This window comes from Cetorhinus maximus, chromosome X, assembly GCF_964194155.1.
Source record: "Cetorhinus maximus chromosome X, sCetMax3.hap1.1, whole genome shotgun sequence".
NCBI classification, from domain to species: Eukaryota; Metazoa; Chordata; class Chondrichthyes; order Lamniformes; family Cetorhinidae; genus Cetorhinus; species Cetorhinus maximus.
The window spans coordinates 15,140,618-15,165,267 of NC_135917.1; the positions used below are offsets into that span (position 1 = coordinate 15,140,618).

At 43.4% G+C, this 24,650-nt stretch overlaps 1 protein-coding gene across 1 annotated transcript in view; it reads right to left on the reverse strand.

Moving 5' to 3' along the window:
* The window catches only part of LOC144672655 (vitamin D3 receptor-like), a 243,667-nt gene that overhangs the window by 150,509 nt on the left and 68,508 nt on the right, over nt 1-24,650 (reverse strand). The window contains exons 2-5 of the mRNA XM_078534531.1: nt 11,964-12,060; nt 7,286-7,368; nt 4,894-5,003; nt 420-502 (exon numbers count right to left, since the gene is read on the reverse strand). The gene's annotated coding sequence lies outside the window, so the exon portion shown is untranslated. The remainder of the gene's footprint in view (nt 1-419; nt 503-4,893; nt 5,004-7,285; nt 7,369-11,963; nt 12,061-24,650) is intronic.

Here is a 24,650-nt window from a genome sequence, read left to right on the forward strand (position 1 = left end):
CCTTAAACAGTATAAATTCTATCACATTTCTACTTCTCTTTAGCCCTGAAGAAGTTATATGGACTCAAAATGTTAACTCTGTTTCTCTCTCCACTGTCAGACCAGCTGACTTTTTCCAGCATCTTCTGTTTTTATTTCAGATTTCCAGCATCTGCAGTATTTTGTTTTTATGTAGCAACTGTTGGTCACCAGGAAAAACAACATCAGTACATCATGGTAACATGAAGTGTAAAACAGAATATATACCATAGTGTTATCAGTTTTCTATATCCCATTGGAAATACAATGGTGTTGCAGTAGTCACACACCACTGCTTCTTTTACCTATGTCACACCGCCTCTATTACAGTTCAGACTTCTCTGAACACGCTCTATGCATATCCACAGCAAGAAAGGCAATGTCCAGGAGTAGGCTCATACCTCCTATGAAGTGAATGAATGTTAATCCTGCAGCCGTCTAACCCAAACACCCTTTTCTTGACAAGGCACAAGTGACAGAGAACCTGAAGGAAAAAGCACAGACATAGAATCACTTTGGGTAAAATGAATAGATGGTAGTAGAAATAAACATTTACTGAGGGTATGCTAGACCCTAGGCTAGGGTGAAAGCCTTAATCTGGGAACTGTGGAATGAGATAAGGAAAGCGAATGGTAATGGACATCTATCAGATTTGGAAATTTCAACATACCAAAATTGGCTGGGACAATAATGTCTCTACTGGTAAGGCAGAGAAGGGATTTCTAGAGCTAATGGAAGGCTGTTTTGTGACTCAGTTTGTGAAAGTCAACAAGGAGAGAAAACCTCTTGGGTTTGATCAAGTAATAGGGATGATCAAAACTCCAATGCAAATATAGGAGAACCTTTGAGTACCAATGATTATAATGTGATCACTTTTGCCATTTGTCAATGTTGTCATGAACACTGCCTCAACAGAGAATGAGAGAGTATTGGTGAGTTGAGGGAATCTTAAATCTCTTTCTAAAAATCTAATATTGTATAGATTTAACATTTAACTGCAAGTGCTGTTTAAATTCTAAGTCTCATCCAAGGGCCTAAACAGGGAGATAAAAACTGTCCATTGACAGCAGCTGAAATAATTAATTAAGGAAGCTAGCTTGAACTGGCTTGTTCTGTACCTGGGCTCAGTCCCTTTGCTTCAGAACATATAAATTCAGACATTCTGTGACTTTAACAGAGTCAGACAGTTTGGTGAGCTGAGGGAGTTTGGTGAGGAGGGGAGGGAGGTACCCGCTTTGTTTTTTTCTAATTTTTTTTCACTCTGCAGGAATTGGTTCTTGCTCTGCTATAGGGGAAGAAGCTAGTTTTTTGATAAATATCTGGTAAGTGGATAAATCTATTCTGTTCCTAAGGTTCAAAATAGTACAGGAATTTGTGGTAAGATTTATAAAATACATACAAGAAAAATAAATAATTGAGTAAAATAATTAAGTCATTAATTAAAGCACAAAGGTGGCAGGACAAGTAATGTGTCATGGCTGCAGCATGTGGGAACTCCTGGATACTAGAATGATCCAGGGCAAACACGTCTGCAGTAAGTGTCTGTGGCTTGAGGAGCTTTGGCTCAGAGTGACTGAGATGGAGGCTGAGCTGCAGACACTGCAACACATCAGGGAGGGGGAGAGTTACCCAGACTCTCTTTACCAGGAGGCAGTCACACCCCTTAGGATAGGGACTTCTGATTTGGAAGCTGGTCAGGGAAAGGAGGCTATGACTGAGAGTGAGGCGGGTAAGGGGACCCAGTGGCCAGGAGTGCAGCAGTGTCAGCCTCTGCAATTTTCCAACAGGTTTGGGGTTCTCTCAGCTTGTTTGGATGGGAGTTTGTGCTGCAGGGTGGATGAACTGACTGACCATGGCACCGTGGTACAGGAAGCCATTCAAGTGGGGAGAGCAAAAAGGAATGTGTTGGTAGGAGGGGACACTATAGCGAGGGGGATTGACACTGTTCTCTGTAGCAAAGAGCGAGAGTCCAGATGGCTGTGTTGCCAGGGTTTGGGACATTTGCTCAGGGCTAGGGAGGAACTTAAAATGGGAGGGGGAGGATCCAGTGTTCGTGGTCCATGTAGGTACCAACGACAGGTAGGACAAGGAAGGAGGTTCTGGATTATTACCCGAGCCACGTGCAAACTGGCATAGGTCAAATAAGATGAGAGAAATGAATGCGTGGCTCAAAGACTGGTGTGGGAGATGTGGGTTCTGGTTTGTGGGACAGTGGCACCGGTGGGGAAAGTGGGGGCTGTATCGTGGGACGGGCTACACCTGCACCGTGCTGGGACTGATGTTCTAGTGAGCTGCATAACTGGGGAAGTGGGGAGGATTTTAAACTAAATAGTGGGGGCAAAGGATCAAATTTGGGAAGATGTGGTAAACCAAACAGTAGAGATAAAGCAAGAGAGACAGGTACTAATATAGGAAATGATAAACAGAAGGTGACAGGAAGGGACAGAGTACAAATTTAAGAATAAATTAGCAGATAATGCCAGGCATTATGAAAATAATAAAAGGAGTAAATTAAAGACTCTGTATCTAAATACACATAACATTCAAAACAAAGTAGATGAACTAGTATGATTTGATAGCCATTACAGAGACATGGCTGGAGGAGGGCATGGGTTTGGACCTGAATATTGAAGGGTATGTGACATTTCGGAAGGACAGGAAGTTAGGAAAAGGTGGAGGGGTGGCTCTGTTAATTAATGGTGGTATTAGCACATGAGAGAAGCCTGACCTAAGTTCAGGAAACCAGGATGTAGAAGCAATTTGGGTTGAAATGAGAAACGATAAAGCCAAAAAATCACTTTTGGGAGTGGTGTACAGGCCCCCTAATTGTAACTACATGATAGGACAGAGTATAAAGGAAGAGATAATGGGAGCTTGTCAGAAAGGTACAGCGACAATCATGGGAGATTTTAATCTACAGATAGACTGGAAAAATCAGATGCGCAAAGGTAACGTAGATGAGGAGTTCATAGAATGTTTTCTGGATAGTTCTTGGAACAGCATGTTCTGGAGCCAACCAGAGAGCAGGCTGTACTAGACCTGGTATTGCGCGACGAGTTGGGATAAATTAATGATCTCATAGTGAAGGCATCCCTAGGTAGCAGCAATCATAATGTTTCCTCTGGTTGGAGAATCTAGAACGCGTGGTGACCATTTAAAAATGAGAGGTCGCTTATTTAAGACAGGGATGAGGAGAAAATTTCTCTCAGAGGGTTGTGAGTCTTTGGAACTCTCTTCCTCAAAAGGCGATGGAAGCAGCGTCTTTGAATATTTTTAAGGCAGAGCTAGATAGATTCTTGATTAACAAGGGGGTGAAAGGTTATCAGGGGTAGGCAGGAGGTTACAATCAGATCAGCCATGATATTATTGAATGGTGGAGCAGGCTTGAAGGGCCGAAGGGCCTACTCTTGCTCCTAGTACATATATTCGTACATAATTAACAACTGGAGAGATTACTAAAACCAAATAAAATTCCCAAATTTTAAGAGGATCAACTTTAAACGCTTCAGAAGTCTCATCAGAATGGGCCTATAAGGTTTGAATATGGCTCGGAAAGTGGAGAAACTAAGGACTTCCTTCAAGGAGGTGATTTTGAATGCAATAGGCTAATGTATACCCATGCAAAGCAAAGCAAAGCTACCAAGCCTAAAGGCATCCAATCCTGGTTGAACATGACTATCAGGCAGCTCAAAAAGAGGGAAAAACTGAGTTAATGCCATGAAAGAAAAAAAGCACAGAAATAAGCCAGATTCAATACCAAAACAAATGCCTAGAGTGTAAAAAGAACATCAAAATGACAAAGGAAAATTTTGAACTGAATATGGCTAGAGAAGTGCAGGATGGTAACAGGTCCTTTCAGTTATATAGGAGAAAAATTAAAATGAGGGATGGAATGAGGACAACTGATGCTATATAGGCTGAAAAAAATGCTAAGAAAAAAAGAACTTGCATTTATATAACACCTTTTACGACCTCAGAACATCTTTGGTGTAAAGTGCTTTGAGAAGTACTTCTTAAGTATTTTCTACATTACAGCAGTGCTTCATTGGCTATAAAATACTTTGAGACATCTGGTGGCTGTGAAAAGTGCTATTTTAATGCAAGTCTTTACTTCTTTCTAGTCACTGTTGTAATGTAGGAAATGCAGCAGCCAATCCCAGTAAGATAATGACTAGATAATCTGTTTTAGTGATGCTGTTTGAGGGATAAAGATTGGTCAGGCCACCAGGCAAAATCCCCTATTTTCCAAACTTGCTATTGGATCTTTTACATCCACCTGAGAGGGTAGATGGGAGCTTGGTTTAATGCCTCATTTAAAAGACAGCACTTCAGACAGTGAAGCACTCCCTTCTGTACTGTACTGGAGTATCAGCCTAGATTTTGTGCACAATCTTCTGGCACGGGAATTGAGCCCTCTGACTCCGAGGTAATTCCTTGGCCTAGTTAACTAGGTTTTTTACCTTCACTTTTATGGAGGAGACAGGTAAGGATTATTTGGAAAAAGGAACTAGGTGTTGCAGGGTAAGTTCCAACACCATTCACATTACAACCAGTTTGTTTGCTGAACAGCTATGCAAAGTTAAGGTCAATAAATCATAGGGTCCAGTCACAATGCATCAGAGGGTCCTTGAGGAAATAAAGGGAAGAGAATGCAGGAGCCTTGGCATAAGTCTTCTAAATTTCCTGACTACTGGAGAAAGGCAAATGTTACTCCCATTTTTTGAAAAGGTATCAAAAATGACCCACGAAACGACAGACCTGTAAATGAAGTTTTGGAAACCTTTATTAAGGTCACAGAGGGTCTGGATAGAAATATAATCGTAAAAGACAGACAATATGGGTTAATGAAAGGGAGATCTTGTCAATCTAACTTACTGGTTTTCTTTGGGGGTTTCACAAAGGAGCTGGGCAGGGATAAGGCAGTGGATATGGCAGACTTGGATTACAGTATGGCCTTTGATACAGTTCCTCTGAAGATGCTGGTACTGAAAATAAGAGTAATAAGAATCAATCAATCAATCAGACAGTGAAAATATCTTACAATGAATACACAACTGATTGACCAATAAGAACCCAAGGGGTGGTGGTACAGGAATTGTCACCAGTCTGGGAGAATGTGCCAGTGGGGTCCCACAGGGATCTGTTTTGGGACCTCTTTACTCCCTTCATGAATGATCTCGAGGTAGGAATCAAAAGTACAGTGGCTAAACTTGCAGATGATACGGAGCTAATGGAAATGCTCGACTCCAAAGCTGAACGGAATAAGTTACAGGAGGATTTAAATATACCTGGGAATTGGACAGGCGATATGGCAAATAAAATTCAGTGTGGAAAAAGGCAAAGTACTCCACACTGAATCATAGATAATAAAAACAGAAAGAACTGGAAATTCGCAGCTGGTCTGGCAGCATCTGTGGAGAAAGGGAGAGAAACAGAGTTAACGTTTCAAGCTGAATACGATTTTCCTTCAGAACTGAAGGCAAGTAGAAATGTGAAAGCAGGTAGAAATATGATGGGAGCTGTTGAAAGGTGGTGGGGGGGGCGGGGGGGGAGGACGAAGAACAAAAGGGCATGGGATAGGGTAAAGGTTGGGAGAGATTTAAATGACAAAGATGTCGTGGAACAAAAGGCAAAGGGAGTGGTGAGGGTTGTAGTAAAGGAGCAAAGTGTTTGTCCAAAGATGAGTGTTAATGACAGAATAATGAACAGCACTGTCTGAAAGCAAAAACATGAAAAACAAGATTCAGACTAGCACATAGCAAAATGAACAGAACCAAAATGAGGGACAGAGCTCATTGTATTAAATTGCTGAACTCAATATTGAGTCCAGAAGGCTGTAAAGTACCCAATTGGAAGATGAGGTGTTGTTCCTCGAGCTTGTGTTGAGCTTCATTGGAACATTACAGCAGGCCAAGGAAAGAAATGTGAGAATGGGAGCAAAGTGAGGAATTAAAATGACAGGCAACCGGAAGCTCAGGGCCATGTTTGCGGGCTGAGCAGAAGTGTTCCGCAAAGCAGTCACCCAGTCTGTGTTTGTTCTCCCCCAATGCAGAGGAGACTGCATCGCGAGCACTGAGTGCAGTCTATTAAATTGAAAGAAGTACAAGTAAATTGCTGCTTTACCTTGAATGACTGTTTGGGGCCTTGGATGGTGAAGAGGGAGAAGATGAAAAGGCAGATGCTACATCTCCTGCGATTGCATGGGAAGGTGCGTAGGAAGGGGACAAGGTGTTGGGGCTGATAGAGGAGTAGACCAGGGTATCGCAGAGGGAATGGTCCCTTCAGAATGCTGACAGCTGAGGGTAAGATGTGTTTGGTGGTGGTATCATGCTGGAGGTGGTGGAAGATGATCCTTTGAATGTGGAGGCTGGTGAGTTGGAAAGTGAGAATGAGGGGGATCCCATCACGGTTTTGGGAGGGAGAGGAAGATGTGAAAATAGAAGTGGGGGAAATGGGTCGAAGACGGTTGAGGGCCCTGCTGACCACATATTGAATCATAGAATGGTTACAGTACAGAAGGAGACCATTCGGCCCACCATGTCTATGTCGGCTCTCAGCAAGAACAACTCGGCTAGTTCCACTCCCCTGCTCTTTCCCCATAGCCTTGAAATTCTCTCTCTTCAGGTGTTTATCCTTTTTGAAAGCCATGGTTGAATCTGCCTCCATCACCCTCTCAGGCAGTGCATTTCAGATCCTAACCACTTGATGCATAAAAACACTTTTCCTCATGCCACTATTGTTTCTTTTGCCAATCATCTTAAATCAGTGCCCTCTAGTTCCCGACCCTTCCACTAATGGGAATAGTTTCTCTCTCTCTACTCTGCCCAGACCCCTCGTGATATTGAATACTTCTACCAAATCTCCTCTCAATATTCTCTTCTCTGAGGAGAATAAACCCAGCTTCTCCAATCTATCCTTGTAACTGAAGTTCCTCATCTCTGGAACCATTCTCATCTATCTTTTCTGCACCCTCTCTAATGCCTTCACATCCTTACTAAAGTGTTGTGCCCAGAAATGGACACAAAACTCCAGTTGAGGCCGAACCAGTGTTTTATAACAATTCATCATAAGTTCCTTTGCCCCTGATTATAAATCCCTGAATCCCATATGCCTTTGGGGACAGAAATTCAGGAAGGGTTGATTACTTAAATGGAAAGAAAATAATGTAATGGAAAATGAGTGAGATCTAGGGGTCCTGATTGACAATAAATTGAAGCTATCACAACAATACTTGGCAGCAGTGAATGAAGCAAATAAGTCACACTACCTGTTGGCAAAAAGGACAAAGGAAACCTGACGAGAAACGGCTGTAAGAGCTTCCATTTCAAAAATCCCAGTGCCCTCTTCCATCTAAAATTACAGAGATGTAATATAGACTTAGCATTGTTCAAATTGGAGCCCATATTCATCACAACCTTTACTACAGTCAGCAGTTAATTTAAGATAATAGTACATAACATATTATTACTGTACAAATTAGATACACTTAACCAGTGCCTCATTCACACCTGCCAGGATGTAGGTTGATGCTTTAATTTGATCTAAAATAGGGAACTCGGTGGGTGCCTCATCCAGCTGCTCACACTTGACTTACTTTATTGTTCCAAGCTACCAAAGATGGGTGATTAGACCTGTACCAGTAAGCTGATTGATTACAGTTTGTTCGCACAGTTATACAGGAACTGATACAGGATACCTTGTCAGTCAGTCACTTATTTGTCAATAGTTTGACCTGAATTGCTACAGGTACATTAAATCTAGACATATTATTCAGAGTAGGTGCAAGGGATGCTTACCTCACACTGGGACCCTCCAATACAATCTCTGTAAAAGGTAACACCACTCAATTGTGCTTCAGCTGCCCATAATTCAACTAGTATAAATAACCGTTGCATTCTCTTCTTCTTAGTAACAAACTACCTTCAAGTATCAATATTAACAGGGCTAACAATTGGCATAAACTTCTCCAAACAAGCTGAACTGCCTGATGACAGCAGCTCACTACACAGTAGACTGCTTGGTCAACAAACAGATTGTAACCACCCAAATTAAGTATTCTCCAGTGGAGCTAAGTACTGTAACATATGCTCAAGACTTACCAAAAGGTGCTGGTTTCCAAAGCAAATGCAGCATAACCACAGTACACTATATGAGGGGATGGTTTATTCTCAACTGCAACATTGTGAGGCTACAAGGGTTGACATTACTTGGTCATGTCTCCCTATTCAGTATGCTGCACACTTTGAAGCTTTTCATTATTTATTGCTATATTTAAAGAGCATTTCAGGACCTGCTGCAAGGAATACAACAAACATGAATTCTTCTGGGTTCAAGCCTCTGAAAATGGATGCAGGATAACAATGCATGATTACCCTTTGCCTGATCAGTATAACCTAGGCAGCAAGTCAGCTTTGTGCTGCCTGCTCGTTATAATGCTTTCTACATGCAAACAATGCGAATCGCGCTGCTCGTTGTGTTCATTCACTGCACACATCAACCCAATATCATTATTAATTTGAACTAATTAAAGCCAGCCTGCACCTCTTAAAGGAAAGGTGCATTGGCATTGTTCTACATGTGAATTGGATCTGGGAAAGTGAAGAATAGCCGATGGGATTTGGATTTCCAGAAGGCAGTGGATAAGGTGCCACATAAAAGGTTATTGCACAAGAGCCCACGGTATTGGGAGTAATGTATTAGCATGGATTGAGGATTGGTAAACATACAGAAGACAGAGTTGGGATTAATAGGTCTTTTTCAGGTTGGAAAGATGTAACTAGTGGAGTGCCACAAGGATCAGTCCTAGGGCCTCAATTATTTACTATCTATGTTAATGACTTGGAGGAGGGGACAGAATGTAATGTATCCAAATTTGCTGATGATACAAAAATAGGTGGGAGGGTATGTTGTGATGAGGACATAAGGAATCTGCAACGGGATATAGACAGGTTGAGTGAATGGGAAAAAACTTGGCAGATGGAGTTTAATGTAGGAAAGTGTGAGGTCATGCACTTTGGTAGGAAAAATCAAAAGGCAGACTATTATTTAAATGGGGAGAGACTCCAAAAAAGTGCAGCACAGAGGGATCTGGGTGTTCTTGTGCATGAAACATAAAACATTAGCATGCAGGTGCAGCAAGTAATTAAGAAGGCAAATGGAATTTTGGCCTGTATTGCTAGGGGGTTGGAGTTTAAAAAGTCTTGTTACAGCTGTACAGGGTGTTGGTGAGGCTGCACCTGAAGTACTGTGTACAGTTTTGGTCCCCGTATTTAAGAAAGGATATACAGGCATTGGAGGCAGTTCAAAAGAGATTCACTAGGCTGATTCCTGGGATGAAGGGGTTAAAGAACAGCTAAACAGGTTAGGCCTTTATTCATTAGAGTTTAGAAGAATGAGGGTGATCTTATTGAAACGTACATGATTCTGAGGGGGCTTGACAGGGTAGATGTTGAGAAGATGTTTCTGCTAGTGGGGGAATCTCGAACTAGGGGACATAGTTACAGAATAAGGGGACATTGATTTAAAACTGAGATGTGAAGGAATTTCTTCTCTCAGAGGGTAGTGAATGTCTGGAATTCTCTACCTCAGATGTGGAGGCTAGATCACTGAATGTATTTAAAGAGGAGGTAGATAGATTTTTGAAATATTGGGGAGTTGAGGGCTCTGAGGAGCTGGCACGAAAGAGGAGTTGAGACCTGGGACAGATCAGCCATGATCTTATTGAATGGCGGGGCAGGCTAGAGGGGCCGAATGGCCTACTCCTGCTCCTATTTCTTATGTTCACCTAACCCTCACACACTTAGCACTATTGTAAGCCTCACATCCACATCTCACACACACTGCCAGCTGTTCAACCATGACAGCCACATCACCTAAACATATTGCATCACACGCACTGACACATTGAACTTTCTCTTGCAGTAGGTGACATAACAGGAGGCAGCAGGAACTCACCGGAGGGGGATAAGGTGCATCTGCATGTTCAAACTCCCATAGAGGAGATATGCTGGCCATTATGGGGAGGGGCATCACTGAGGCCATAGTGACCAGCAGGGCTGGAGGGATTGGTGATGAAGGTATCTGCACACTTAATCCCTTCTCATCTCTTCCCACTTCTCCCTCATCCCACAATTTTTTCTGACTTAAGCTGCTGTCGGTGTAAGCATGCACTTCTTAATTTGCCATCTCCTCTCACTGCAACTCAATCCTTGTCCCTTTTTCCTTTTAGGTACCCATGAACTGCAATCTGTCCAGACAGTGGAGAAAGAGCAATAAGACAGTGATGATGAAGGTCCACTGTCAATTGCTTTCACACACAGTCACCAGCTCAGATACCAATATTGTGTGTATTTGAGAGGCTAGGATTGAGGAGGGAACTGCATGTAGCGAGACACCAGGCACAAGTTCACTGCAGCCAGGCAGGGCAGGGGAACAATGATAGCACAGGTACCAGCTCACCAGAGGACAAGGCTGCACGATTCAGATGCAGAATCTAATGGGCCAGGCCACAGAAGAAAGCAGATGGATGTACATATCAAAATGCTTGGTACACTGGAAAGTCTGCTAGAAAATCTTTGTTCTGCACCAAGGAATATGGAGGTGTCCAGCACCAACTTGGTTCATGGCTTTGCAGAGAGCCTAAACACACATAGCCACTCCAGTAGCACACTTGTGGAACCAACCATGATGCAGCATCTGATGGCCAATGTCTCAATCCATTGCAGCACACAAAACAGCCTCCATCCAACATCTGAGTGCTGCAGCTGAAGATCAGACTACTACCATGGAAGGTCAGGCTGCTGCCATCCTGGCTCTGGATAGTGTGCAAAGGGGCTTTCAGGGCATCATAGCACTTCTGCAATCTGTTCTCCAACGTATTTGCTTCTTAAAGACCCTTTACGGACATGGACTTCTGCTGAGAGCCCTTCTCCCCTTCCTCCTCCTCCCACTTCCAGCAGCTTGTCCTGCTCTGTGTGGCCATTGCTTATTGTCCCTGTCATGCACAATGCCATGAGGAAGCCCTACCAGGCCACCCATGGTTTGTGTGTAAGCCTTTAAGTCACCATCAGCAACAGCCAAACCACTCCTTGTAGATTACTGAAACTTTTAGCATGTATGGAAAAGCACCTAAAACGCAGAGAATTGCAGTAAGAACCAGAATAAATAATCCAGCAACTAACCTGTAAGTAGTTGATGATCTCTTTAAATGGCACTGGTGGGGTGCTCTTGATGTCACTGAATGTGTGTTCAGCTATGGGACATTAAGAGACGATGTAGGCTGGAGCATGGAATTCCAAGCTAGCCGCGCTGGTATCAAATCAGCGCTGCACACTGGCTGACATTCATGATCTTCCTGCCCTGCATACTTCTGGACATTGGGGGTAGTACATGCACACCTTTATGAACATGGCATCCAGTACATTTCACCAAGGCTCCTTCGACAGCACCTTCCAAACCCATAACCACTACCATCTAGAAGGACAAGGGCAGCAGATGGATGGGAAAACCACCACCTGGAAGTTCCCCTCCAAGCCCCTCACCATCCTGACTTGGAAATATATCGCCGTTCCTTCACTGTCACTGGATCAAAATCCTGGAACTCCCTCCCTAACAGCACTGTGGGTGTACCTACACCACATGGACTGCAGCGGTTCAAGAAGGCAGCTCACCACCACCTTCTCAAGGGCAACTAGGGATGGGCAATAAATACTGGCCCAGTCAGCGAACCCCACATCCCGTGAATGATTAAAAAAAACACTTTATGTCAAGTGTGCGCACATGCTGTGGTCACCATTTTGTAACTTTAAGGGGCCTCATAGCATCCGAAAAACCAGGTGCAGCCAAGTCCAATTTCACCCTGTATTTGTGCAAAGCATGAAGGTCTCTGACCATCAGCCAGACTATCAAATAAGAACAGAAGGAAATGGGCTTCTCACTATTCTTACCTTTATTCAGTAGGTGACTGTTTCGCAGTATTAGATTTTCTTCATTTTCAGTTGCTCGTGATTTTGAATTAAAATTTTAAAACAAGTGACCTCAAACCTATCAATAAAGAAAACAATGTTTTTAGCTACATTACGTTGTAATAAATACCTTACCATAAGGCACAACTTGAATTCACATTGACTGTCACGGTCTACTCAAATTTTAACATATTTTCAATTAGATAAACCCTATTTCTTTGCAGCATCTCACATCAATCCCAATAAAAACAATTTTAAATTGGTGCACACAATAATTAATTCTCACAGAACATTAAAGAAAACTGAATTTCTGTTAAATAGTCTAATCTATTAGAGACTTGTTGCATAATCCAAAAACTTGCATCAGGCCTTGCTCTTTTGCAGAGAAGCATAAAGGTGAGCTTGCATAATTCAGTCTTCAGTGGATGCTATTTATAATTGGCAGTTACACTACACAATGCATAGAAGTTGATACTGCTGTGTGTATCATATGGGAGCAGCAAACTATCTACACAGCAGCTGTACTAGAAATGCTAGACTGCTTCAATCACCAGAACTGCTTCGCTCCCTCTCAAATATCAGCTATTCTTTACAGTAGACATACAAGTACATGCACTAGTCTTATACAGCCAGGAGTGAATTGTTGGCTGTTATCCACCATATGCTGCAGTTTGACAAGGGAAAGGTGAGGTGATGGAAAGTGGGGAGGAGGTAGGATTCTTCTCGTTATGACTTGTGGCCAACTTCTTTAGATTTCCTTCACATTTTGAAAGACACAACTCATATTCCCATTATCAGGGGTATTCATTTATATAAAAACAATCCAAACATATTTGATTTTCATGGGTTTTTCAAGCTATCAGGTCTCCACTTACAATGAAGCATGGAGCCAGATTCCTTCTCCTTGAGCTGCAGGAACCAGCAGAGGCAGGAAGCAAAATAAATAAGGCAGTGAAATGAACTCAGTTTCAGCACCACTCCCTCATCTTCTGAAAACCTAAAACTTAGCTCATAATTAAAAATAAAGCCTTGATGGCCTAATATAGCTGCACCTTGGCACATTTAGTCCAAAAGATAAACCCTTTTTTAAAATTCATTCTCAGGATGTTGGCATCATTGTCAAGGGTGGCATTTATTGGCCATCCCTAATTACCCTGAGAAAGTCATGGTGAGCCTTTTCCTTGAACTGTTGGTAGAAGTTTGATTGACCTCGAAGGGCAGTTAAGAATCAACTATGTTACTGTGGGGCTGGAATCATGTTGGCCAGGCTGAGTAAGGGCAGCAGGTTTCTTTCCCTAAAAGGCTTAGTGAACCATTTGTGGTTTTAAAGGCACTTTTACTGACAACAGGATTTATTTCCAGGTCTTAAAAGAAAAGAATTCAAATGTTCACTCCGAAGACACCATTGTGGGATAGTTCCAGGGGGTGCTGGCAGTTCTCCAGAACCTCACCCTAATGACTATTCTAGGCATGGTGTGGTGCCTTTCCCATTTCTTTTAAAAATGTCTAGATAATACAATGGGTGCTACCAGCGACATGGTGGGAAAGCAGTTGTACAAATGCTGGGCATGACACAGAGAAGGCACTCAGCAAATAGCTTTGAATCTGGCCAACACGTGTCCAGATCAAAGTTGAGTCATCAAGTCTGTTAATGCAGAAGCTGCTTGTACATTTAATTGTAGATTATAGACACACAAGATTATTTAAAAATGTTTATTATGCCAGTACTAAAGCAGATGCAGCAACAGCTGTGGATAAAAATGGTCTGCTACAAACCACAAGGGAGGGAGATTACAGAAATATCTGACGAGGCAGTGCTCTTCAATGTAGGTGTCCAGTGATTAGGACCTAACAATTTACATAGCTTACCAAACCATCACCTTATTTAAAATTAAACAACTGGCTGATGCAAAGCACACCTCATTCTGCAACGTTTCTACTGAGTACTTGTATCCTGTTCAGAAGAAATGAAGAAGATTATCCCTCCATTCACTTTTGTGCTCTACCATTACAGGAACAGATCAATGGTAATCCAGTACTGTCTTTTAATTTAAAGCTCAAGACTTTAATATTGCTCTTATATATCAAGAGACTATCTTGCACCTTTCATACACTCCTAGGATATTCGAATAGGCAATTTCCCTCATCTCTCGTGTCCAACCAAACTCTTTGCAGGAGTGAGTCTATCCACTTGTTGCTGAAGGTATTCCTTGTTATGGAATGCTAGTGCAGCATCATTGGAATACAGCAACTCGGATGAGAACTTGGCACAGGTTTTTGTGTTGCATATCAGATGTGCAAGGCTGAACAGCTTTCTGTCAGTTCTGGCATGTAGGTAGACACCCACATTAGATGAACTGAAGGCATCTGGCAGCAGCAAAGAGAAGAATGTGCCAAATAGTTTCAGAGTCAGAAGGTAACTCTGTTTGACCCCACTGCAGATCTCAAAGGGTTTCGATGTTGCCCTGTCATAGCTTACCTTACCCATGACGGTGTCATGGAAAGAAATCACACTGAGCAACTTCGGTGAGCAACCAATGTTTTCTAGCAGCTTAATTAGATCACCTCTCCCCATATGGTCGAAAGCCTTGGTGAGATCGATGAAGGCAATATATGGTGGTCACCTTTGTTCACAGCATTTCACTTGCAGCTGCCAGACTGAAGATCATATCAATTGTAGATCCTCTAGTTCTGAAACCACACTGGATTTTGGAATAGATGCGTTCAGCCAGGATCTGCAGTCTGACAAGGACAACACGGTCAAACACTTTTCCCACGATGCTCAGCAGGAAAATGTCTCGATAGTTGTTGCAATTGCTATGGTAGCCCTTGTTCTTGTACAGGGTCACAATCTTTGCACCACGCATATCCTGAGGCTCTGACCCCTCCCTCCAGTTGGGAGGTTGTTGATAGCTTCACATATCTCCGCAATCTTTCACTTGATATTGGAATCAACACGCACATCATAAAAACTGCAGCTGCTATTTCCAAGCTGAGCAAGAGAGTGTGGAGCAACAGCAACCAGACTGAGGACACCAAACTGTGAATCTACCAAGCATGCATCCTCAGTGCACTCCTTCACAGGGGGGAGACCTGAACAACATATGCTAGGCAGGAGGAAAGGCTGAACACCCACCTTTGTTGTCTCAGACATATCCTCAGCATTTCTTGGCAGGACGAGGTCACTAACTTAGAGATCCTGGAGCCTATTAATTCCATCAGCATGCACTCATTGCTAAGCCAATAACAGCTGTGCTGGCTCAGCCACGTTCATCGGATGGATGACGGCCATATACCCAAAGATCTTTTGTATGTGAGCTAGCCACTGGGTAACAACATACTGGATGTCCATTCTTCCACTATAAGGACACCTGCAAGTGAGATATGAAGATGGCGGACATTGACACTGATAATTGGGAGACAGTTGCCGATGGCTGAGACTTCTGGAAGCTGACTATTTGCAGGGGCATTGGAAGAGGTGATGGGAAACGGCAAGCTCAGCTGGCCGAGAAGAGGGCAGAGAGAAAACAGAGGCGTCTGCAGCAAATGTACAGAGACTGCAATGCCAGAGTGGGGCTCTTGAGCCACACCAGACAATGCTTAACACACAGTTGACTATCACAACAGAAACCATTATCTTAGGCTTCCAAAGGGTGAAAGTGTTCAATCTTTCTCAATCTGAACATTTTTTTCTTATTCCTCCTAAGCTCCAAATCTCTCAAAGTCTACATGCTTCCGTCTCCCTGAATCCTTAAGGTATTGAAATCAAAAATCACACTGCCACCGCCTCAAAATTCATGCTCAGAAATTTAAAACTGTGCAACTCCTTACCTTCCGCAGTCTTCCTTCAACAATCCCCAGGCTTTTAATACCAAGTTTGATGCCATTTAACTAACTAGTTCTTGATTTATTTCATATTTTTCCAACCTTGGCAGTAGCCTAACCTTTGATTCTTCACCTTTCAGCTTGGTTTTCAAAAAGCGTATACATAATCAAAGTAGGGCATTATGTTTGTATATTGCAGGCTGTATAATCAAGAAATACAATTAAAAAATAGTTCACTGGAGTGTATCGGTAGCACTACTTTCACTCAATCATTGCAAAGCCCTATTTTCACTCTGGAACACAAAATGCAGAAGAACAGAAAAAGCACCATCAGCTGGATTGGTATACTGAACATGTTTGCACGATCTTCGACTACCCTTATTAAAACACAGAATATATCCAGCACTGCAGATGTGCAAGGATGCAACCGTGCCAGCGAGCGTGCATGGGCTGAGATGCCATTGATCAAATGAAAGCAGAACATGCTGTCTGGACAGTATACCTACAAGAAGAGAAATAGCACTGCTGATCGTTCCTCTCAATAAATCATTCAACTACACGCAGCTTTCTGGTGGAAATTATTTAGACCGGAGTGTCAAAACTACAGCCAGTGGGCCATAGGCAATGTGCAAGCCTTGACAATCCAGCAGCGAGTCCAGGCATCTATGTTCTATTTGCATTTGTATTCCTTATTCGCTGCTTTACCCAGCGTGAATTTTGGGGGCCTGAGGTTTGAAAAAGACGGTTTTGAAATCACTGTTGTTACCTTTTGATAAGTCCTAAATCTAAACATTGAAATCAGTTAGTATCAGCAGCTTGAGATATACAGTACACACACGTTGGAATCCAGGAAAATCAGAGCTGTTTATGCAATAATTAGGCTAGTTTTGATGCTGATCTTTCCAACAGAATCCTGCACCAATCGTTTGCCTATGCCAGAATGTAAAAAAATCAATGTAAAACTAGTGGAAATGCTTTTCTCCCAACAGGGGCAATAATGAATGACTCCTGAAGCCTCTTGCCTCTCCTCCTCCTCCTCTTCCATTATTATCTAGAAGATGTAAAACAATGACCATTGGGAAGGCCACTTCAAACCACTTAGCCGTTCTGGAACTGTGGCGTTGGGTGTGGTGGGGGTGGGGGCGGGGGGGGGGGGGGGGGTGCGCGCAGGGGGTAGGGTGTTGGTGAAGTGGGGAAAAGGCAGAGCAAGTGTCAGTTGTAGTTCAGTTCACAGCTTCCGAGTCAATAGGTCAAGGATTCAAGTGTCACTCCAGAGACTTGAGCAGCACAAAAATCTAGGCTGATAATCCAGTATGGTCTACTCCTGCTCCTATTTTTTATGTTGTTCCATTAGTCGTTAAATTGTCCACCAGCGTTCACAACTGGATTTAGCATGACTACATAGCTTGGATCTGATGCCTTCACTGTGGGATCGCTTAGTTCAGAATATCACTGATATTTAGACCAGGTGCAATACTGGAGGCAGTTGAAAGGAATGCTATTCAGAATGTTCCTGGCTTGATCAGTGAATGCACCATGTGTTTTGGCACTATGGCATTCAAAGTAGAATGCACTAGCTTTAGTAAACTTACAGTACACTTTAGCACACTTGTACTGTGCATCATCCTCAAAATAGCTATTATGCACTTCTGACTTCCATACTTCTGGCCTCCAATATTACAAAGGGTATAAAGGCACCGGAGAAATGCAAAAACAATTTATAAGGATGATACCAGGACTGGTGGGTTATATCCATCAGCAAAGGCAGAAAGCTGGTGCTGTTTCCTCTAGGAAAGTGGAGGCTGAGGGGTGACCTAATAAGAGTTTTTAAAACTTTGGAAGCATTTGAGGGCAGACAAACATTTTCACTTGCAGGGAGTCCAAAACTAGAGATCATAAATGTTGTAATGGTGTTGGTTATAGAACTTGTCTGTAAAGGAAGTCTTCGTATTCTTCTGTATGTTAATAGCAAATCTTTATTAACTACTTGTAACTATATACAAATATACAGTAAAGGGTACAGGGATGGAGCTATCGCCGTGTCTAAATCTTAACACATCTCTGCTCATGTGCCTTCTTACATCACTGCATGGGCGGTACTGTACTCAGTCCCACATTAACCCTGTATATACCAAACCCTTATACTACAATTAGTATAAGGTAGTCACCAATAAGTCCAATAAGGATTTCAAGAGAAACATTTTTGCCCAGAGAGAGAGTGGAACTTGCTACCACATGGATTAACTGTTGTGAACAGCATAAATACATTTAAGCAGAGAAGGGAAGGCTGGGTAAACTCATGAGGGAGAAGAGAATTAAAGGATTTGCTGATAGGGTTAGATGACGACAGGTAGGAGCAGGCTCACGTGGCATAGAGCAGAAGAATGGCTTGGTTCTGTGCTGTGCAGTCTAAGCTTATTTGTGTTGATTCATCAGATCTCAGAACATCCCACAGAGAACTTTTTCACCAATTTTCAGAAGGCTGGTTTTGGCTTCAGCCATTTCAACCGAGTCCCTGAAATGAAATGTTACTAGGTCACTTTGCTCATGATGGACCAAGCCCGATCTGCAGTGAAGTTTACTGACGTTCCATTGCAGCCTAAACACAATCATCTACCAATGACTGTAATATAGCAAATTAACAGAAACAATGCATCACAACTGACCCAAAGTAAAAATGACATACTTTATGACATTCTCAGAATAGTTACAATACTTAAAAAAAACTTGCTTATAGAAGCAACTATACTCTTCCCTTTCCAAAACCATTTATTCACATTATAAAATATTTGCTATATTTTCCACTATAAGAACATAATAAACAGGAGCAGAAGTAGGCCATTCAGCCCCTCGAGCCTGCCCCATCATTCAATAACGTTATGGCTGAGCTAACTCCATTTTCCTGCCTGCCCCCATAATCCTTGAATCCCTTGTAGATCAAAAATCTGTCTAATTCAGCCTTGAATATATTCAGTGACCCAGCTTCCACAGCTCTCTGGGGTAGAAAATCCCAAAGATTAATGACACTTTGAGTGAAGAAATTCCTCCCGATCACCGTCTTAAATGGGAGACCCCTTATTCCTCCTGATCGCCATCTTAAATGGGAGACCCCTTATCCTGAGACTATGTCCCGGTGTTCTAGATTCCCCAGTTTGGAGAAACAACCTCTCAGGTGTCTACCCTTTCAAGCCCATTCAGAATCTTGTATGTTTCAATGAGATCACCGTCATCAGGACTTATGCCTGGACCCTCGACTCCTATGAAGATGTTAAGGAAAAATTTTAATCTTACCATGATAAAGTCCTCAATGCCATCTCAAAAGAAGAAAAGGTCATACTTCTGGGGGACTTTAATGCCAGGGTTGTCCGTGACTCCAAAGTCTGGTATGGAACCATTGGGGAAAAACAGGGTAGGAAAAGCTAATGCAAATGCTGTCCTCCTATTGACAAAGTGTACTCAACATAGCCTCAACTTAACAGACACCATCTTCCACCAGAACGATAAATACTAAATCACATGAAGACATCCTGGATCAAAGCCTTGGCACCTCTGAGACTATGTCATTATTCGGGTCCAAGATCTAAGTGATATCTGTATCAGTTGATCAATGCGGGGGACTGATGGCTGCTGGACAGATCATAGACTTGTTTGATTGGTGATGAACATCCACCGAGCACTAAAACATCGCAAGACCCAAAGGTCCAAGAGGAAGGTGACCAATGTCTCAGCCCTAAAGCAGCCCGACTGAAGAGAGAATTCCAAGTGTGGAAGATCTTCACACATCCAACTCAATTCCAGAACAGTTGGATCAAAGAAAGTCAGCTGTACTAGACTCTTGTGCCCAGACCACTGGGTTTGGACATTGTCATCACCAGGACTGATTCAGTGAAAACGATGCAGAAATACGTGACCTCCTAAAACAAAAAGGAGCAGCCTTCATTGCCTGGCAGAATTACCCACAGTCGCAAGACAAGGCGGCAGCATTCCCACAGCTCAAAGCTGGTGTCTAAAGACAAATACAGAAGATGTGATGGGAAGAGAAAGTCCGAGAGATCCAACAATACGCTGATTGTCATGACATGAAGCTTTTTTGAAGCCACCAGGGCCATTTATAGACCAAGGTCACAGATAAAATCCCCCTTGCTCACAGGAGGGTATTTCTCTGACAATGAATCTTAAGTGAATCCACAATGGCAGCTGATACTCCCCAGGCTATCCCCCAGTATCCTGTGGTAGAATCCATGGGTGAACCACTATCGATGGGAGAGCTGCAACAAGCAATCTAACCAATGAGAAACACCAAAGACTGTGACCCCAATGGTATTCTAGCTGAGGTCTTCAAAGCTGGTGGGGCTGTTGCTCACATCAGGACTTCATGCACTCATCCTATGGATTAGGGAGGGAAAAGAACTCCCCTGACTTGAGGAATGCGATTATTGTAACTATCTTCAAGAAGGGAGATAAATCATGCTATGGAAACAATCGAGGCATTTCCCTTCCCATAGCAAGGAAATTCCTGATATTTGTTCTCCTGAATCGCCTATTTCCTGTAGCTGAGGAAATCCTCCCAGAGACACAGTGTAGCTTTCGACCTTCCAGAGGAACCTTTAACATGGTCTTTGCTGCCAGACAAATCCAAGAAAAATGTCAAGAACACCACCAGGAACTCTTCATTTCATTCATCGACCTGACCAAAGCATTTGACTCAGTAAATCATGAGGCTCTGTGGATTGTGCTTCAGAGATTTGGATGTCCGAGAAACTTCATCATAATCCTGCAATTGCTTCATGATGATATGACTGCAGTGGTCTTGAGTGGGAGATCTGAAACAGATATCTTCAAAACCTGGACCAGGACGAAGCAAGGCTGTATGATTACCCCTATACTATTTACAATGTACCTGACAGTGGCTATTCACCTCAAAGATCAACTGCCCTCTGGTATCAGCAATAAATACCATCTAGATGGAAAACTCTTTAACTTCTGTCACCTCTGTGCCAAAAGTAAGCTGACCACCTTAGACATACATGATCCACAGTTTGTGGATGACTGCAGCGTCATTACCCACTCTGCACCAGGTTTGCAAGCCACTCTTGTCCCTTCAATTCTGCTTACAAGAAACTTGGCCTGTCTTTGAATGTTGCCAGAACAAAAATCATATATCAACCCACACATGTTCAGTCAAATATTCCATCTTCCACATATGCTGTGAAGGACAGACTGTGGAATATGTTGAGCACTTCCCATACCTTGGCAGCCACAACTCTCAAAAGGTCACCATTAATGAGGAGATCCAACATCAGATCAGCTACGCCAGTTCAGCTACAGCAGCGAGTGTTTAACAACAAAGACCTCCACAGAGAGTAATTGTCTTCACCACACTCCTGTGCTGCAGTGAGACCTGGACTGTGTATCAGCGACACACAAAAATACTAGAGAAATTCCATCAGCAATGCCTCCGCTGCATTCTCTGGATTCAATGGGAGGACCATTGAACAAAGACTATTGTCCTTCTTGAAGCCGGCTCCACAGGCATTCAGACAAAAATCCTGCTAAATCAACTTTGATGGACTGGACACTGCATCCAGATGGCCGAAAACAATCTCCCGTCAGCTCTTGTTTTCTCAACTCCCAGATGGCCAACGTTTTGGGGGAAGACAAAACAAAACGCTTCAAACACATTGTGAAGCTCTCCTTGAAGCAAGGCAGCATTGATATTAATGACTGGGAGGAACTTGCTGCCAATCATTCAGAATGGTGACAACTTGTCTATCAAGCTGCATCATGCTTTGAGTCACAACATCTTAATGGTGAGGAAGAGAAGGAAAGAAAAGGAAACAAATCCTGGATCCCGGATCCCACCACCTCATTGGGTGTCCTGCCCCATGTACCCAAATATCTGTGGGTTGAGAATCAGCCTGTTCAATCACATGAAGACCATGGCAGAAACCTGGGACCCTGAGTAGACATCATCCTCGAATTGAGGGACAGATGATGACAACACAGGACTACATACATGCTAAACATTGGAAGCAGCATGCTATAGACAGAGCTAAGCGATCCCACAACCAACAGATCAGATCAAAGCTCTGCAGTCCTGTCACATCTAGTCATGAATGGTAGTGGACAATTCAAACAACTAACTCGAGGACGAGGCTCCACAAACATGCCCATCCTCAATTAAGGAGGAGCCCAGCATGTCAATGCAAAAGGCATTTGAAACCATCTTCAGCCAGAAGTATCAAGTGGATGATTCATCTCAGCCTTATCCCAAGGTCCCCACCATCACATATGCCAGACTTCAGCCAATTCGATTCATTCCATGTGATATGAATAAACGACTGAAGGCAGTGGATACTACAAAGGCTATGGGCCCCGATCAGTTTCTGGTAATAGTACTTAAGATTTGTGCTCCAGAACTATCTGGGTCCCTAGCCAAGCTGTTCGAGTACAGCTACAACACTGGCATCTACCCGGCAATGTGGAAGATTGCCAGTCCGCAAAAAGCAGCACAAATCCAATTCAGCCTATTGTGTGTTCCCACCAAGACACTCTGGTCCACTCCTCAATCACCCCCAACACTCCCTCCTCTTATAGATTCATAGAGGTCTACAGCACAGAAAAAGGCCCTTTGGCCCATCGAGTCTGCGCTGGTCAAACAAGTACCTAACTATTCTAATCCCATTTTCCAGCTCTAGGCCCATAGCCTTGTATGCCATGGCATCGCAAGTGCACATCCAAATACTTCTTAAATGTTATGAGGGTATCTGCCTCTACCACCCTTTCAGGGAGTGAGTTCCAGATTCCCACCACCCTCTGGGTGAAAGAATTCTTCCTCACATTCCCTCTAAGCCTCCTGTCCCTTACCTTTAATCTATGACCCCTGGTTATTGATCCCTCCACCAAGGGGAAAAGTTCCTTCCTGTCTACCCTATCTATGCCCCTCATAATTTTTTCAACCTCAATGATGTCCCCTCTCAATCTCCTCTGCTCCAGGGAAAATAACCCCAGTCTATCCAATCTCTCCTCATAACTAAAACTCTCCAGCCCAGGCAACTTCCTGGTAAATCTCCTCTGCACTTTCTAGTGCAATCACATCCTTCCTATAATGCGGATTCCAGAACTGCACGCAATACTCTAGCTGTGGCCTAACCAGCGTTTTATACAGTTCCAGCATAACCTCCCTGCTCTTATATTCTATGCCTCAGCTAATAAAGGCAAGTATCCCATATGCCTTCTCAACCACCTTATCTACCTGTCCCGCTACCTTACGGGATTGGTGGACATGCACACCAAGGTCCCTCTGATCCTGGGTACTTCCCAGGGTCCTACCATTCATCGTGACTTCCCGTGCCTTGTTTGTCCTGCCCAAGTGCATCACCTCACACTTATCCGGATTAAATTCCATTTGCCACTGATCAACCCATCTGACCAGCCCGTCTATATCCTCCTGTAATCTAAGGCTATCCACCCCATCAATTTTCGTGTCATCTGCGAACTTACTGATCAACCCTCCTACATTCAAGTCTAAATCATTTAGGTGTACCACAAACAGCAAGGGACCCAACACCGATCCCTGTGGAACCCCAATGGACACAGATATCCAGTCACAAAAACACCCCTCGACCAACACCCTGTGCTTCGGAGCCTCCTGCAAGAATTCTCCCGCGCAGGTGGATCCTTCTTTCATCACAATGTCCTCAGCATTTTAGGTGCTGCCTGCTGGGCTTCTCCTTTAGTAGACCATCTGAGCTGACCTGCATCTCCGCCCACCCAATGTTCGCACTCCCATGCAGCACCTGTGCCCGTCGAACACGAGGCTCCGCTCACTTTCGATTTGAGAAAAATGGTAGTCGTCACTTTTCTGCTCAGCTCCCCCATCCTTTCCCCTCCCCCAGTGACCCATGTCCTTGCTCCAATCACTGCTGACCCCCCGACACCACCTTCCATCTCCCCGCTGTCACCTACCAACCTGAACCCTTTTCTTTGCAGGATGTCCCTTTCCATGCAAGCACAGGAGATACAAGACCTGTCCTTCAGCTCCTCCCTTCTCACTATCCAAGGTGAAATAGTGATTTACTTGTGCTTCTCTCAATTCAGTGTACTGGGTTCACTGCTCACAATGTGGTCTCCTCTACATTGGGGAGACCAAATGCAAGTTCAGTAATTGCTTTCCAAAACACCTCTGTTCAGTCTGCAAATATGACCACGGTGCCTGTCATTTTAATTCTCCACCTTGCTCCAACTCTGACCTCTCTGTCCTCGGCCTCCTGCAGGGTTCCAATGAAGCTCAATGTAAGTTTGAGGAGCAACACGTCATCTTTCGATTAGGCATTTCACAGCCTTTCGGGCTCAAAATTGAGCTCAACAGTTTCAGCCCGTAATCTCTACCACCATTTTGTTTCCTTTCTCTTTGTAGGTTTTGATTTTACTCTAATTTTTCTCATTTTTGCTTTGGTACAGCATCTGTTCACCGTTCTCCCATTTACATCTCCTCTGGACACATCTTTTGTTTCTTTACTTGTCCCATTACCACTCCCTTTGACCTTGCACCATGAACCCTTCTGTCATTTATTCTCTCCTCTCTTCTAACTTGCCACAGACCTTCCCTTTTGTTCTTTTTCCCATCCTCCCCCCTTTCACTTGTTTAAAACCTACTACATTTCTAACTTTCCCCAGTCCTGATGAAAAGATCATCGACCTGAAACATTGGGCAGAATTTTGCCATCGGCGAGCAGGGGGCGGGGCCCACTCGCTGACGCATAAAATGACGCGGGATGATGTTGGGTGGAACCCCCGATGTCATCCCGCTCCATTTAAATATTCAGGAAGGCGGGAGTGCAG